The sequence below is a fragment of the Cydia amplana genome, chromosome 5, assembly GCF_948474715.1.
Source record: "Cydia amplana chromosome 5, ilCydAmpl1.1, whole genome shotgun sequence".
Lineage (NCBI taxonomy): Eukaryota > Metazoa > Arthropoda > Insecta > Lepidoptera > Tortricidae > Cydia > Cydia amplana.
The window spans coordinates 16,967,710-16,979,567 of NC_086073.1; the positions used below are offsets into that span (position 1 = coordinate 16,967,710).

General features: G+C 36.7%; 4 non-coding genes across 4 annotated transcripts; 2 read left to right on the forward strand and 2 right to left on the reverse strand.

Moving 5' to 3' along the window:
- Window positions 1-3,049: 3,049 nt before the first annotated feature.
- Window positions 3,050-3,121, reverse strand: Trnaq-uug (transfer RNA glutamine (anticodon UUG)). The gene has a single exon. It is a non-coding gene; the product is annotated as a tRNA-Gln (tRNA).
- Window positions 3,122-3,256: 135 nt separating this feature from the next.
- Window positions 3,257-3,328, forward strand: Trnaq-uug (transfer RNA glutamine (anticodon UUG)). The gene has a single exon. It is a non-coding gene; the product is annotated as a tRNA-Gln (tRNA).
- A 425-nt stretch (window positions 3,329-3,753) lies between these two features.
- Window positions 3,754-3,825, reverse strand: Trnaq-uug (transfer RNA glutamine (anticodon UUG)). The gene has a single exon. It is a non-coding gene; the product is annotated as a tRNA-Gln (tRNA).
- Window positions 3,826-5,750: 1,925 nt separating this feature from the next.
- Trnaq-uug (transfer RNA glutamine (anticodon UUG)) lies at window positions 5,751-5,822 on the forward strand. Its single transcript has one exon. It is a non-coding gene; the product is annotated as a tRNA-Gln (tRNA).
- The last annotated feature ends 6,036 nt before the right edge of the window (window positions 5,823-11,858 follow it).

Below are 11,858 nucleotides of genomic sequence, written 5' to 3' on the forward strand. Positions count from 1 at the left end.
TTTATATTTTGGTGTACCAAATTACCAATACATTCGTGTAGTTCAAATAAGCAGATATTATCATATTACCAATAGCAGTATGTCCAAAACTGTCCGCTGTACTTCAAGGCGCTATTATGTAAATACCCGGATTACCACCGACAATGGATATTATAATGGCGCTGATGCGATCGGCCCGGTGTTGGGGCGCGTAACTCAATACGCAACTTGGACGCCCCCAGTGGCGCAGGGATGGGGTGATGTCGATACTGTCGATAGTTTAGGCGGAAAATTTAAATATTCTAGTATTCTATCTTATGTTATCTTGTATTTCGGGGGCAACCTTTTGCCTACTCTTGAGCTTTTCCGACCATTTCCATTTGTCGGATGATTGAGCTCAAGGCTCAAGTATTTTTCGAAAAATTTCGAATACCTATGAAATACCTAATGCAAAACAAATCAATCCAGGAGTTGTGGTAGAAAACCTTATGAATTATGTATTCGTAAAGAAACAAATTACTTAAAAAAAATGTGGTTAAAAATTGTTAAGCATTTGTTTGGTACTTGATAGTTGTTATGCTGACAAAACGAAATTATATTACTAGCGAATTATGGATATACCTACTATTTACCTGTTATAAAAAAAAAGTCAGGATCCACCGAGATTTGAACTTGGATCGCTAGATTCAGAATCCAGAGTGCTCGCCATTACACCATGGTGATTGTCTGGTTTGATATCAAGTTGCGCTATTTGCATCTATTTCCTAAATAGGTCAAAAGAAAGTGAAGCAGCACTACTATGAATTAAGTAGCATTAGATACACTGGCCTCTCGCTCGTCCAGTGTTTTTTTTAAATCCAGGAAAAAAAAACTGTAACACAGAACGATGTATCGATAATCCGCCATCACTAACCTCTCCGTAAACTCGCAGAAACTCGGTAAACGGATTCGACATCTCAACTAAGCGACAGTTTTAAAGTACCCCCCTTCCTAACTCGATTCTGAGACGTCTCAACTCTCACCGGCCATCTTTATGTAAATTCGACAAGGATAACTTTGCGTGCGCAAGAACCATCAACACGCAGAACCCCAAAGAGGAATGTAGCGATGTAACTGTAAATATATATTTGTGATCGCGCTCAAGAGATGTTTGATTATGTCGTGTCGTGAGGGTTTTTTAAATGTTAGAAGGTTGTGTTCTAAGTTGATTTGTGAAAGATACTTTACAAGAACATGCGTGAAAATGGAGTTCTGAAGAGTTCTGTTTATTTGAATTGTCGTGAAAGCGGCATTTTCGTTTCTTATATTTGCTGTAGATACTTTTGTCAATAGGTATTTCCGACAAAGAAAATGAAAAGATAATGTGTCAGATTAAATATGCTATGTTATGATCTTAGTTATATATTTGCTTATAATTTAATCCACTGTATGTACCTACCTGTACACATTGTAACAAGAAATGCCAGAAAGGCATACACTTTAGCCAGGGACAATTTCACTATAGGATTGCGGCTAGACCCTTTGGAAAAAATTTGAAGAGTCTCGTATCAGTCGTAACCCTACAATGTAATTTTGAGATTTTCGGATTGGGTGACAATCTTAATCTTAATGAGGATATAATACGTATATATATATAGTTAACCTAAATCCTAAAGAACATTGAAATTCAGCAACAATTACCTATTTCTTATCACTCCTATAAAATACTATAAATGCACTTAGTGAGTTTCGAATCAAGGACTTTCAGCTTCGTAGGCCAGATTATTATCAACTTTACAAGACTGAGATACTGAACTATTACCTACACGCATTTCAGAACAAAGAAAACGGGTTACATGTGATTTTTTTTATACAAAGTGATCAAGTTTTAGTGTTTTTGACTGTATTTTACTGTGTGCATGTCAAAATGTATTCTCAGCAGCATATTATCGAGTCATGCACCCTTCAGACGATCAGACCAAGCACCCCGACAAAAGGCACGTCTCCGTTACAAAGGCAGACGTTTCAGCTATTCGCCATTTACTTAACTACACGACTTATATGTATAAGCTCTATCTCAAACAAACATCAACTCTATGACACAATAATAAGGTTTACTTTAAGACAAAGATGACTCTAAGGAGCCAAGTGAACCTCTGCTAAGAGGAAACGGATGTTATTTTGAGTGGAATAAGAATTTCTATCTATAATCATATATCGCAATGTTCGGAATTGCGATCAACACGTCTCACTCAACTTTGAAACTTATCTAGCTAGATTCTCGGTTGGTTTTAGCTCGGTGGTTGTTTAAACCAGGTGCGATGGGAGTGCGGTGGTGACACGGTGCAATTTGAATAAATTTGATCGCGGCACCATTTCGGTCGGGACGGTATTGGAAAGTGATGTGGTGGCTTGATGAAATTTTGTCCAACTGCGATGTTTATTCTTGGCCGCTCGATTTGGGATACTGTTACAAAAAGGGAGGAATTCAATGCGTGAAAAGTGCGCACTTACATTACAAATGGAACGATGTCAAACCCTCTAGTTTGATAATAACATTTGCCATTTTCTACCTGACTTTGGGAAGGATTATGATTTTCAATAGTAATAGGTGCGTTATACATTATATACATAGTTGGTTCTTGTCTTCCAGTGTCGCTTCAAAATTAGTAATAAGATAAACAAGCAAAAACGACAATGCAACAACAACAATTTAAATTAGGTAAAGTTCTTATTATTAGAGTCCAAGTTTAATGAAAGAGTTCTCGACTATAATGTGTACATATTATATTATTTAAGATCATCATAATTATATCAACCTGTATATACCACACGCTAGGAATCTCCATTACAGAACATGTCCTGTTTTGTAGGACGCACTCACGTACTGTTTATTAGGCCTGAGATACACTTGTAAGTTTTACCTAAGTAAGTAGTATAGGGACAAAGCTATTTGTTAGAAAGAGATAAGGATATTTATCTATCATTCTGTAGTATAGCTGCGTTCCTTTACGAGTACGTAAGTAAAACTTACAAGTGTATCTGGGCTTTAATTTTAAGCTAATTAACGGTAAATATGTTGATAAAAGTCAGGTTCCACCGAGATTTGAACTCGGATCGCTGGATTCAAAGTCCAGAGTGCTCACCATTACACCATGGAACCTCTTTTTTAACTTTCCAAATTACAATACAGGTTGTATTTTCTTTTACTGAAAGACGGAGTTTAAGTCGATGTATTTGTTCAACTGTAAACACTTTTATTTAATTGCAGCTATTATTTTTGCTGCTTTCATCAAGAGGTTCCATGGTGTAATGGTTAGCACTCTGGACTTTGAATCCAGCGATCCGAGTTCAAATCTCGGTGGAACCTGATTTTTGCTAAGTTATCTGAACTATTCTGAACCTAATTATTAATTTCAGAACTATGATTTTAAGTTTCGTTCGAATCATTATCAACAAAAACAGTTTGTTAATTTTACATAGGTATTTTTATACTTTTAGGGTCGGTTGCACCAAACTGTTTGTCATCGTTAAAGAGTTCGCTAAATTTTATTGTATGGAAAGTTTCATAGTAAACCACCGCGGCGCACCGGGTGACGTTGATCAGTCTCTCAAGTGCGGATGGTGCAACTGGCACTTAGTATTGTATTTCATAAATTGTACTAAAGACCGACTTTGCTCATGCCTAAAGACGTCATTAATTGAAACCATTGTTGTTAACAGATAAGATAAATATGAATACTTAGGTAATTAATTAGGTCACCTAATTATAAGCAAGAAATAAACTAAAAGTTCAGGTTCCACCGAGATTTGAACTCGGATCGCTGGATTCAAAGTCCAGAGTGCTAACCATTACACCATGGAACCACACATCAGTGGTGCTGAATATACGAGCGATATTGCGCCTCTCACCGTGACGTCACTCGCGAGGTTAAAGGCAGATGCGCGGGTGAAAGTTCTTGCCAATTGTAAAACAATTTGATAGTACAGTGCGCGTGATGATCAGTCACGACTAAAATGTTACTAGCGGCAGGATCTCCTCAATAGTGTATCAAGTGTATGTGTGTGCGTGCTTAATAAGTAGGATATACTCGTACAGCGAGGACCTGAATAATCTGATTAACATTGACAATTCGATGGCTACTTTATTTCCCCAAGGTGTAGGCAAAAAAGACTTCATTAACGACATATTGCTTGCTAATCGCCACAGACAAGACATCCTCTAGACTGAGCATAGTAACGCTACCCCCTCTGCCACAAATATACGGTAGTTTTACTCCATCTTCGAGTCTGTCTTTGTGTGACGTCCGTGTCTTCGAACGGACCAATCACGGCACGGGACTCGCTCACCTCGTCCCCCGCACCCCAGTATTTTTGGCAGCATCGGTTTCATAAAATAATTGCTCTAAACTCCGTCTAGAGGATTCCTAGTCTATGCCAATCGCCAATCGTTTATGGTTGTTAACTGTTTATAACCGTAGTGTGACTTAAGGCGCTGTTCATGAACAGCGCCTTAAGTCACACTACGGTTATCGATATTTATTTTCAGAAAATATATTTTTATGGCTAATAAGACCTGCTGAGACTGTTGATTTTCGGGGGTTTAATTGTCGGGTTTTTGGTGCCGATTCTGTTTTACAAAGTTGTTTAGTCCAAGCCTTCCGCAAACTGTGACAAAATAACCAAGTTTCTGAAGGTATACAATTCATGTATTTTTCCAATACATAATTACACATGTTGAAAATACACGTCACACGTCAAAAATGTCTCGTCTGTCCATCCAAATTACCAGCAATCTCACGCATCAACAATAATTTTCCAATGCATGTCTTGACCCTCGCAAAATTACTCGGACAACAAATTGAATAATACAAAACATCAAAGATCAATGCATATTTCGTGTCCCAACAAGCTAGCGAATTTGGACTCTACGAGTTAGAGTTTTTGGCATTTTGGCTAGAAAATGCTCCCGATTCGTAATTTTTCAAGAATGTCTCATGTTTGGGGGTATGCGATTTTGGACCGTATGTCTTAGAGTTTTTGTAGTTGAAGTGGTGATTCGTGAATCTCACGACGCTCGCCGCTCATCCATTATGCACCATACTGATTGCGTTCACGCACGTGCCGCGCATGAATTATAAATGCGCGGCGATTCTGCGCACAGGGATGGACTGGGAAGACTTTTCTTTTGTTTAAGATGTCCTTCATATTTCACTAAAATTCATTGTGTTGCTATTGTTTCAAGTCAACCAAAACAATAAGTGCAGTCGACGTCAAATATATGTTTACAATTTTCGCCTTATTACAAAGGAGTTAAGGTGCAAAAATCTTTGACGTTTTAAGATTAATACTGGTTTTATTGTTAGAGTCTGCGTGGAGCCCGATACATTCCACGACTCTTCTCTTTCCGCACAGACTCTAGTAATGGAGGTTTCAATTATAATTCTCGATCTAAAAGACAAAGTTCTAAATGGTTAATGGCATATAAATAATAATAAGAGGGTTAGGTCATATTATTTACCTAGGTATATTAAAATTGCCTTATATTCGTAAAAATATAATATTTAAGAGAAGATACGATGGGGCAAGAAGTCATCATGCCTTTTTAAAAGCTGTTCAAACACAAAGTAACATGAAAATGATTGATTAAATAATATTATGCGTAAGCGCGTTACAAATAATTACGAGCATTTAGTGTTATACACTTGCGTCAACATTTTAATCAAGGTTTTGTATTCAATATCCGAAAAATAATATAAGTACATAAAACATTTTTGGGAGCATTTGTATCCGGTTTCATGGTGTAATGGTGAGCACTCTGGACTTTGAATCCAGCGATCCGAGTTCAAATCTCGGTGAAACCTGCTTTTTATGTTATTTTTTAAGAACTACGTTGAATTTAACAAAAAGTCAGGTTATACCAGGCCCCAATTTCACCACGCCGACATTTGTCAGTGACATATGTCGGGTGACAATTGTCAAGTGACAGGTGACAAGTGACAACTTCGTAAACTGTTTTTGTATAGAAGTGCTTATAAACATGACAGGCATTTAGTTACAATTGTCCAATTGACAATGATTTGGTGAAACAAGAGTAGTTTTTATAAGTCGACATATTTGTCAATTTGTCGGTAATTCTTGACATGAGATCGGAGCTGTGTCAGGCTTGGGTGACAATTGTAGTGTTTTCGTTGTTAGCAAACCCCGTTATCATCGTTGCAGTTCATTGAAAATAAACGTTCGCAAAACTGTGTACCCTAAATTCGCCTTTAGGGTACAAATAAAAATCGCTTTAAATCGCTTTTAAATTCTTCTTAACTAGCATTAAATCATAATTCCATTATAAATTGTAATTGTTGCCTATGAAGGCGTTTAGTAATTCAACATTTAGGATTTGGAATAAGTCTCAGTATAGTTTTCATAATTAAAAAAAATATATAATGCGAAGTTGGGGACCGGTAGCGAAATTAGGTATGTTTAGATAGGTATTGTTTTTTTAATAATTTACTTGGGCGAAGTTGGGCACTAACAGTAAAGTTAGGGTTTTGGTTAGGTTAGGTTAGTTAGAAAATGAATCTCCGCGAAAGCAATAGTGGTGATATTCTTATACAAGGGAATATATAAAGTACGAATAGATTCCTACTTTGACGTCACTGACTTTGCATTTGCAGAAAAAAATACTTAAAACAAACAAAAAAATAATGCTTTGACGCCTTGTCAACAAATAATGTAGGTATTGTAATTGTAATTAGCCTTTATTATTGAAGCTGGTACATAACATATATTAATTTGATTTATCAACTTTAGCTTCAACTCGTCCTTTGACGTAGGCCTCCTCCATAGCTTTCCATTTGTTTCTTTCTTTTGCTGTTTGCATCCATTTACCTCCTATTCTTGTTAAATCATTCGACCATCTAAACTTTTGTGGGCGACTCTTTCTTTTATTATATCTAGGGCACCACTCTACAAGGTCTCTTGTCCACTTATCCAAGGTTTCTCTCATCATATAATGTAGGTATACGCTGCATTAAATGGGGTCGGGACACAGATGGGATCTCAATCAATATCACGTTAGTGATGACAACACGGCACATCGAAAGCAATTAACGATCACTTGTGAAGAATTGACAAATATGTCGACTAGTAAACATTACCCTTGTTTCACAAAATAATTGTCATTAAATTTAAGATGGACAATTGTACTAAACTACCTGTCATGTTTATATGAAGTTCTATACAAAACAATTTACGAAATTGTCATCTGTCACCTGTCACTTGACAATTGTCACTCGACATATGTCACTGACAAATGTCGGCGTGGTGAAACAAAGGTCTGTCATTTTTTTGACAATTGTCGTACCTGTCAGCTTGGTGAAATAGGGGCCAGTTTGAACTCGGATCGCGGATTCAAAAAGACCCATCAGATCTCATTTCTCATCGGACTCTCGTGGAATTATTTTCAGCAGGTTCGATACTTACATACATTGCTATTTTTAACAATTTTATTCAGTTTTTGGATGTTTTGTTCTCTACAGCTTACAAAGCCACTTGTTTTGGTTGTTATAAAGGTCAGTGCCCAGAGTGCTGCCCTGAGGTACGCCGGAGTGCGTGCTAACAGGCGTTTAGCGCGCGCGGGACAAATCCCACAGCCCGCCGGCGGTGATCAAGCACGACAGGTTTTATTTGCTTTTGTCTTCTATGTAACATGTAGGTACTCGTACATATGTACATATATGTAAACTAACCTTTGGAATAATGAATCTTCAAAATTGAATTGATAGCGATGTCGCTATGCGCCTTCTTAAAACGAGTAGCAAAAAGGAAGGCATGCAAATATTCCCTTCAGTAGCTCAGTTGGTTAATAAATATTAGGACAGTTTTACGCAGATCGACTAAGTCCCACAGTAAGCTCAAGAAGGCTTGTATTGTGGGGAAGCTTACTTGGTTAAGAGTGATTGGACAGGTGTTCTGAAAGGTCGCAAGTTCGAATTTTGCAAATCAGTGAATTCTTCCATTTCTCCCTTATTTAAAAAATGTATGGTGTGCAAAGCTAATAACTTTCCCTGCTGTGGCTCAGTGTTTTTGCAAAAATAAATAAGCACAAAAAATTCTATATAACCACTTATACACTTAATACAAGATAATTAAAAGCTTCACCCTCTTGCGCAACTAATATCAATCAACCGTTGTTCAATCACTTTAGCTGGTTACAGATAACCATTAAGTTAATGATCCATCGATCATGGGTCTTCAAACAGTAGTCATGAGCAAACACAGGGGCGGTCTCATTACTTTCCAATCGGCTATACTTTGATAGTTAGCTTGATTTGATCAAATTAATCTGCTTTTGGTTGACATTTGAGACTCGGACACTCCTTGGACAAATATACGGTAGGGTTACAATTTTGTTACTATGAAGGGCATAGGTAGAAGTATGAAATCTTTTTCTAAAGTATGTGTCCCTCTCCAGATTATCTCTATAATGAATCTAATCTTATACTTAGAGGCAACGCAGAGGCGCACACTCCAACGGCAATAGTAAAATGTTTGAAATCAAATGAGAGTGACAAACTTGCAACTTTTAAAATTAAAAACTTAGCAATGCTTAAAATTTCTACAATTACGACTTTATTCCAAAAACTTTCATAAACCTTTTCATTTCTAGACAATAAAATCAAAGGTGATGAAAAATTCAAAAATACTGATAGGGGAGCTTTAACGCTGATTTTCATACATTTCGGTGTGGAGACCTTTTGACCCGAGGGGTACCAGTGCCCACAACCTTTTTAAAGAAATACTTATGAGTATTATGTGGATTATCGGCGACCACATCTAGCAGCTTCTTTGCTCAACAAGGAAAGCAAATGCAATATTTATTTTTTAAAGTTCCACTTATCTTACAGCTTTTATTTGTCCTAAAGCTTTTACTTTTTCCAAGCAAAAAAGTCCCACATTGTCGCTTGCCATAAGGACGCCTTGACAGGTCGTCCTTATGGTAAGCGACAATGTGGGACCTTTGATATGACTCCGACATATTTTATTAGAATCATACTTACCGTAATTTACCCTCAAAAATCTGGCAAACCTAACTAACCTATCTATAGGATAACCTTACGAAAATCCCGAACAGTTAACAGTTTCAGTTTTATGACTAATGATAATATGACAAACAATACATAATGACTTAAAACTTTATGGGAATCAAAGGGACCCCTAAATAACAAGAAACCAGTTTTTCATACTAAGCCATTTTCATCTTGATCCACCCGGTTCCCAGTTCCCATTAAGTCGTCTCCATTTCGCCACCTAACCAAATATACATACATAATTGTAGTAACCGAAGACGCTCCGAGGATCGCAAATCATATTCCTCGCCTTCCCGTTAATGGGCAAACGAAGTTACTATCGTCGCTTGTATTTGCATAATTCCCGGCTGACGGCTCTTGCGAAATGAAATTCGACCTTAACGAGATGAGACTCCCTATAATGAAAGCTTCTAAGCTTTGAGTTGTTGGTGAAGATGTTGGATTATAAGGATCTCTATCGCTCAAATATAGAAGAGCGATAGAGATGCATATATAGCAATGTCCCTACAAGTTATAGAACTTAAAGAACATTGTCAAAATTTCTGAGAAATTCTGGAAACTTTCATGAGAAAATTCTCATATCATCCACTTAGAAAGTTCCCGTTCAGATTAGAGATTATTACTTAATGTCCTGGTTAACTGCTAACAACCGTTTCATTTAATATTTACGTCACTCATTGGAGTCTATTTTAAGTGTCATAGAAATCGAAAGTACCTAACTGCAAGAAGGTTTGGCAATAAACGTACAACAAATATACCGAGAACATTTCGTGGGAACTTTGCAAGTTTCGAAAATTCTTTTTGGCACATTGCACAGTCTCACAGCTCATACATATTTGGCGATTTTGGCGACACTATATAGGTACAGTTAGAATCTGTGCGGAAAGAGAAGAGTCGTGGAATGTAAGGGAGCCCATACATTTCACGACTCTTCTCTTTCCGCACAGACTCTAGCATCAAAAGTAACGGATCAAACTAAGCGTAGGTAGAGTCTGTTCGGAAAGAGAAGCGTCGTAGAATGTATTGGGCCCCATACATTCCACGACTCTTCTCTTTCCGCACGTACTCTGCATTTATTAACTCACATTTATAGACGGGTATATCGCGAAATTTATTTTTTACCGACTTTTCGACACAGGTTTCACTGTTCGTGGTCGCGGCTAACTGATGTCCCAGTAAAATGTCAAAACAAAATCACTAAATAGTACAAAACAAGGTCGCTTCCCGCTGTCTGCTTCAACGGATATTGATGTGTTTTTTTTTAATAGATAAAATTCAAGAGGAAGGATTATGTATAATTTGCTAACCCGTGCGAAGCCGGGGCTGGTCGCTAGCAAAGGTAATAAAATAAATTTCGCGATAGACCCGTCTATAAATGTGACGTGTGTGTAAGGTACATTCTCTAACAGTACGGCTACCATCAGTTTGGCACTGACATAAACGCCGTCGAGAACGTAATTTACTTTCTATACATCTCGCTCGTACTCGCATATTTGTTCAAACGAGATGTATAGAAAGTAATTTACGTTCTCGATAGCGTAAATGTCAGTTTTGACACTGTCAGTGACTCATGGTACGGCCTCAGGTAACTTAACAAAAAGTGATGTCTCTTTATATAGAGCTATAGAGCAATTAGACTGTGATAGATGCTTTTGGATGCGAACTTTAGAGATATATATATCCTATTTGAAAAAGTAACTATTCCATAGTGCAAAACTTTTGGTCCATTGTTTCAGCCGCTACTATTGAGTCAGTTTCAGATTTTAAATGGCTATATCCATTCATACGTACAGAAGTGATAATGATGAAATTTGGCAAGATGAAAGCTTACGCCCTGCGGAGCGATATACATATATTGCATGTATATGCATAGATAAGATAAAAATAAGTTTATTGCACATAGAACAGGCGTACAATACATAAATTGTTGTGACATCGGGTGGGTGTATAGCATGGGTTAAATAGTACCGAATTTCCAGGGGTCCCCGCACTAGGCTAGGCCTATACCGCGGGAGACCAAGTATGCATTAGTATGTCATGAGTGAGTTGGAATAATAGAGGAAACAAATAATAATTGTGAACTAAAAGTACTTTGTTAGTATGGTATGTATATAGGTATGTATATACATAAGAGCTGCGGATACAGCTAGTGTGATATAAAGAAAACAACTTCATAAACATCATCTTTTATTGAAGTGACTTGTCTTTAACATACTTTAGGTATTATATTACGACGTAGGATTGCACGTTTGTCTTTGGATCCGTTTATACGTACTTAACTATATGTTACAATATATACAATTAATATTAACATTAAGGAATTATGTGAAAACTTCGACACTTACTTTAAAATACAATTATACAAACATATTAAATGTCAGTTTAGCTGTACTTGGTGAGTTCAAATATGACCTAAAGTACATATGTGTTTGTTTGAATATAAAGAAACATTTAAATGTCACTTACAACTTATTTTGCATCTTACGCCAATGCGTACCAATGTACATAGTATATTTAAACTATCAACTGTTATAAATATATAAAGCATTCAAATAAAGGAAATTGTGTTATACTCGTATTATTGCCTATTTACATTTTTTCTATTTTGTCTTTGGCATTAAGGATTTCACTGACAGAATCTGTAGTTAAAGTAGACTTGGAGCTTTAAAAGCACTATTCACAGCTTATTAATATATTTCCAAACATTATCTGACGATAAAATCTTCTGTGCAAAGTTATAATATGTAATACTATTATAGCCATTATTGAAACATAATATTTTGTGGAATTATCAGGGCAAAGGAACCTAAAAGT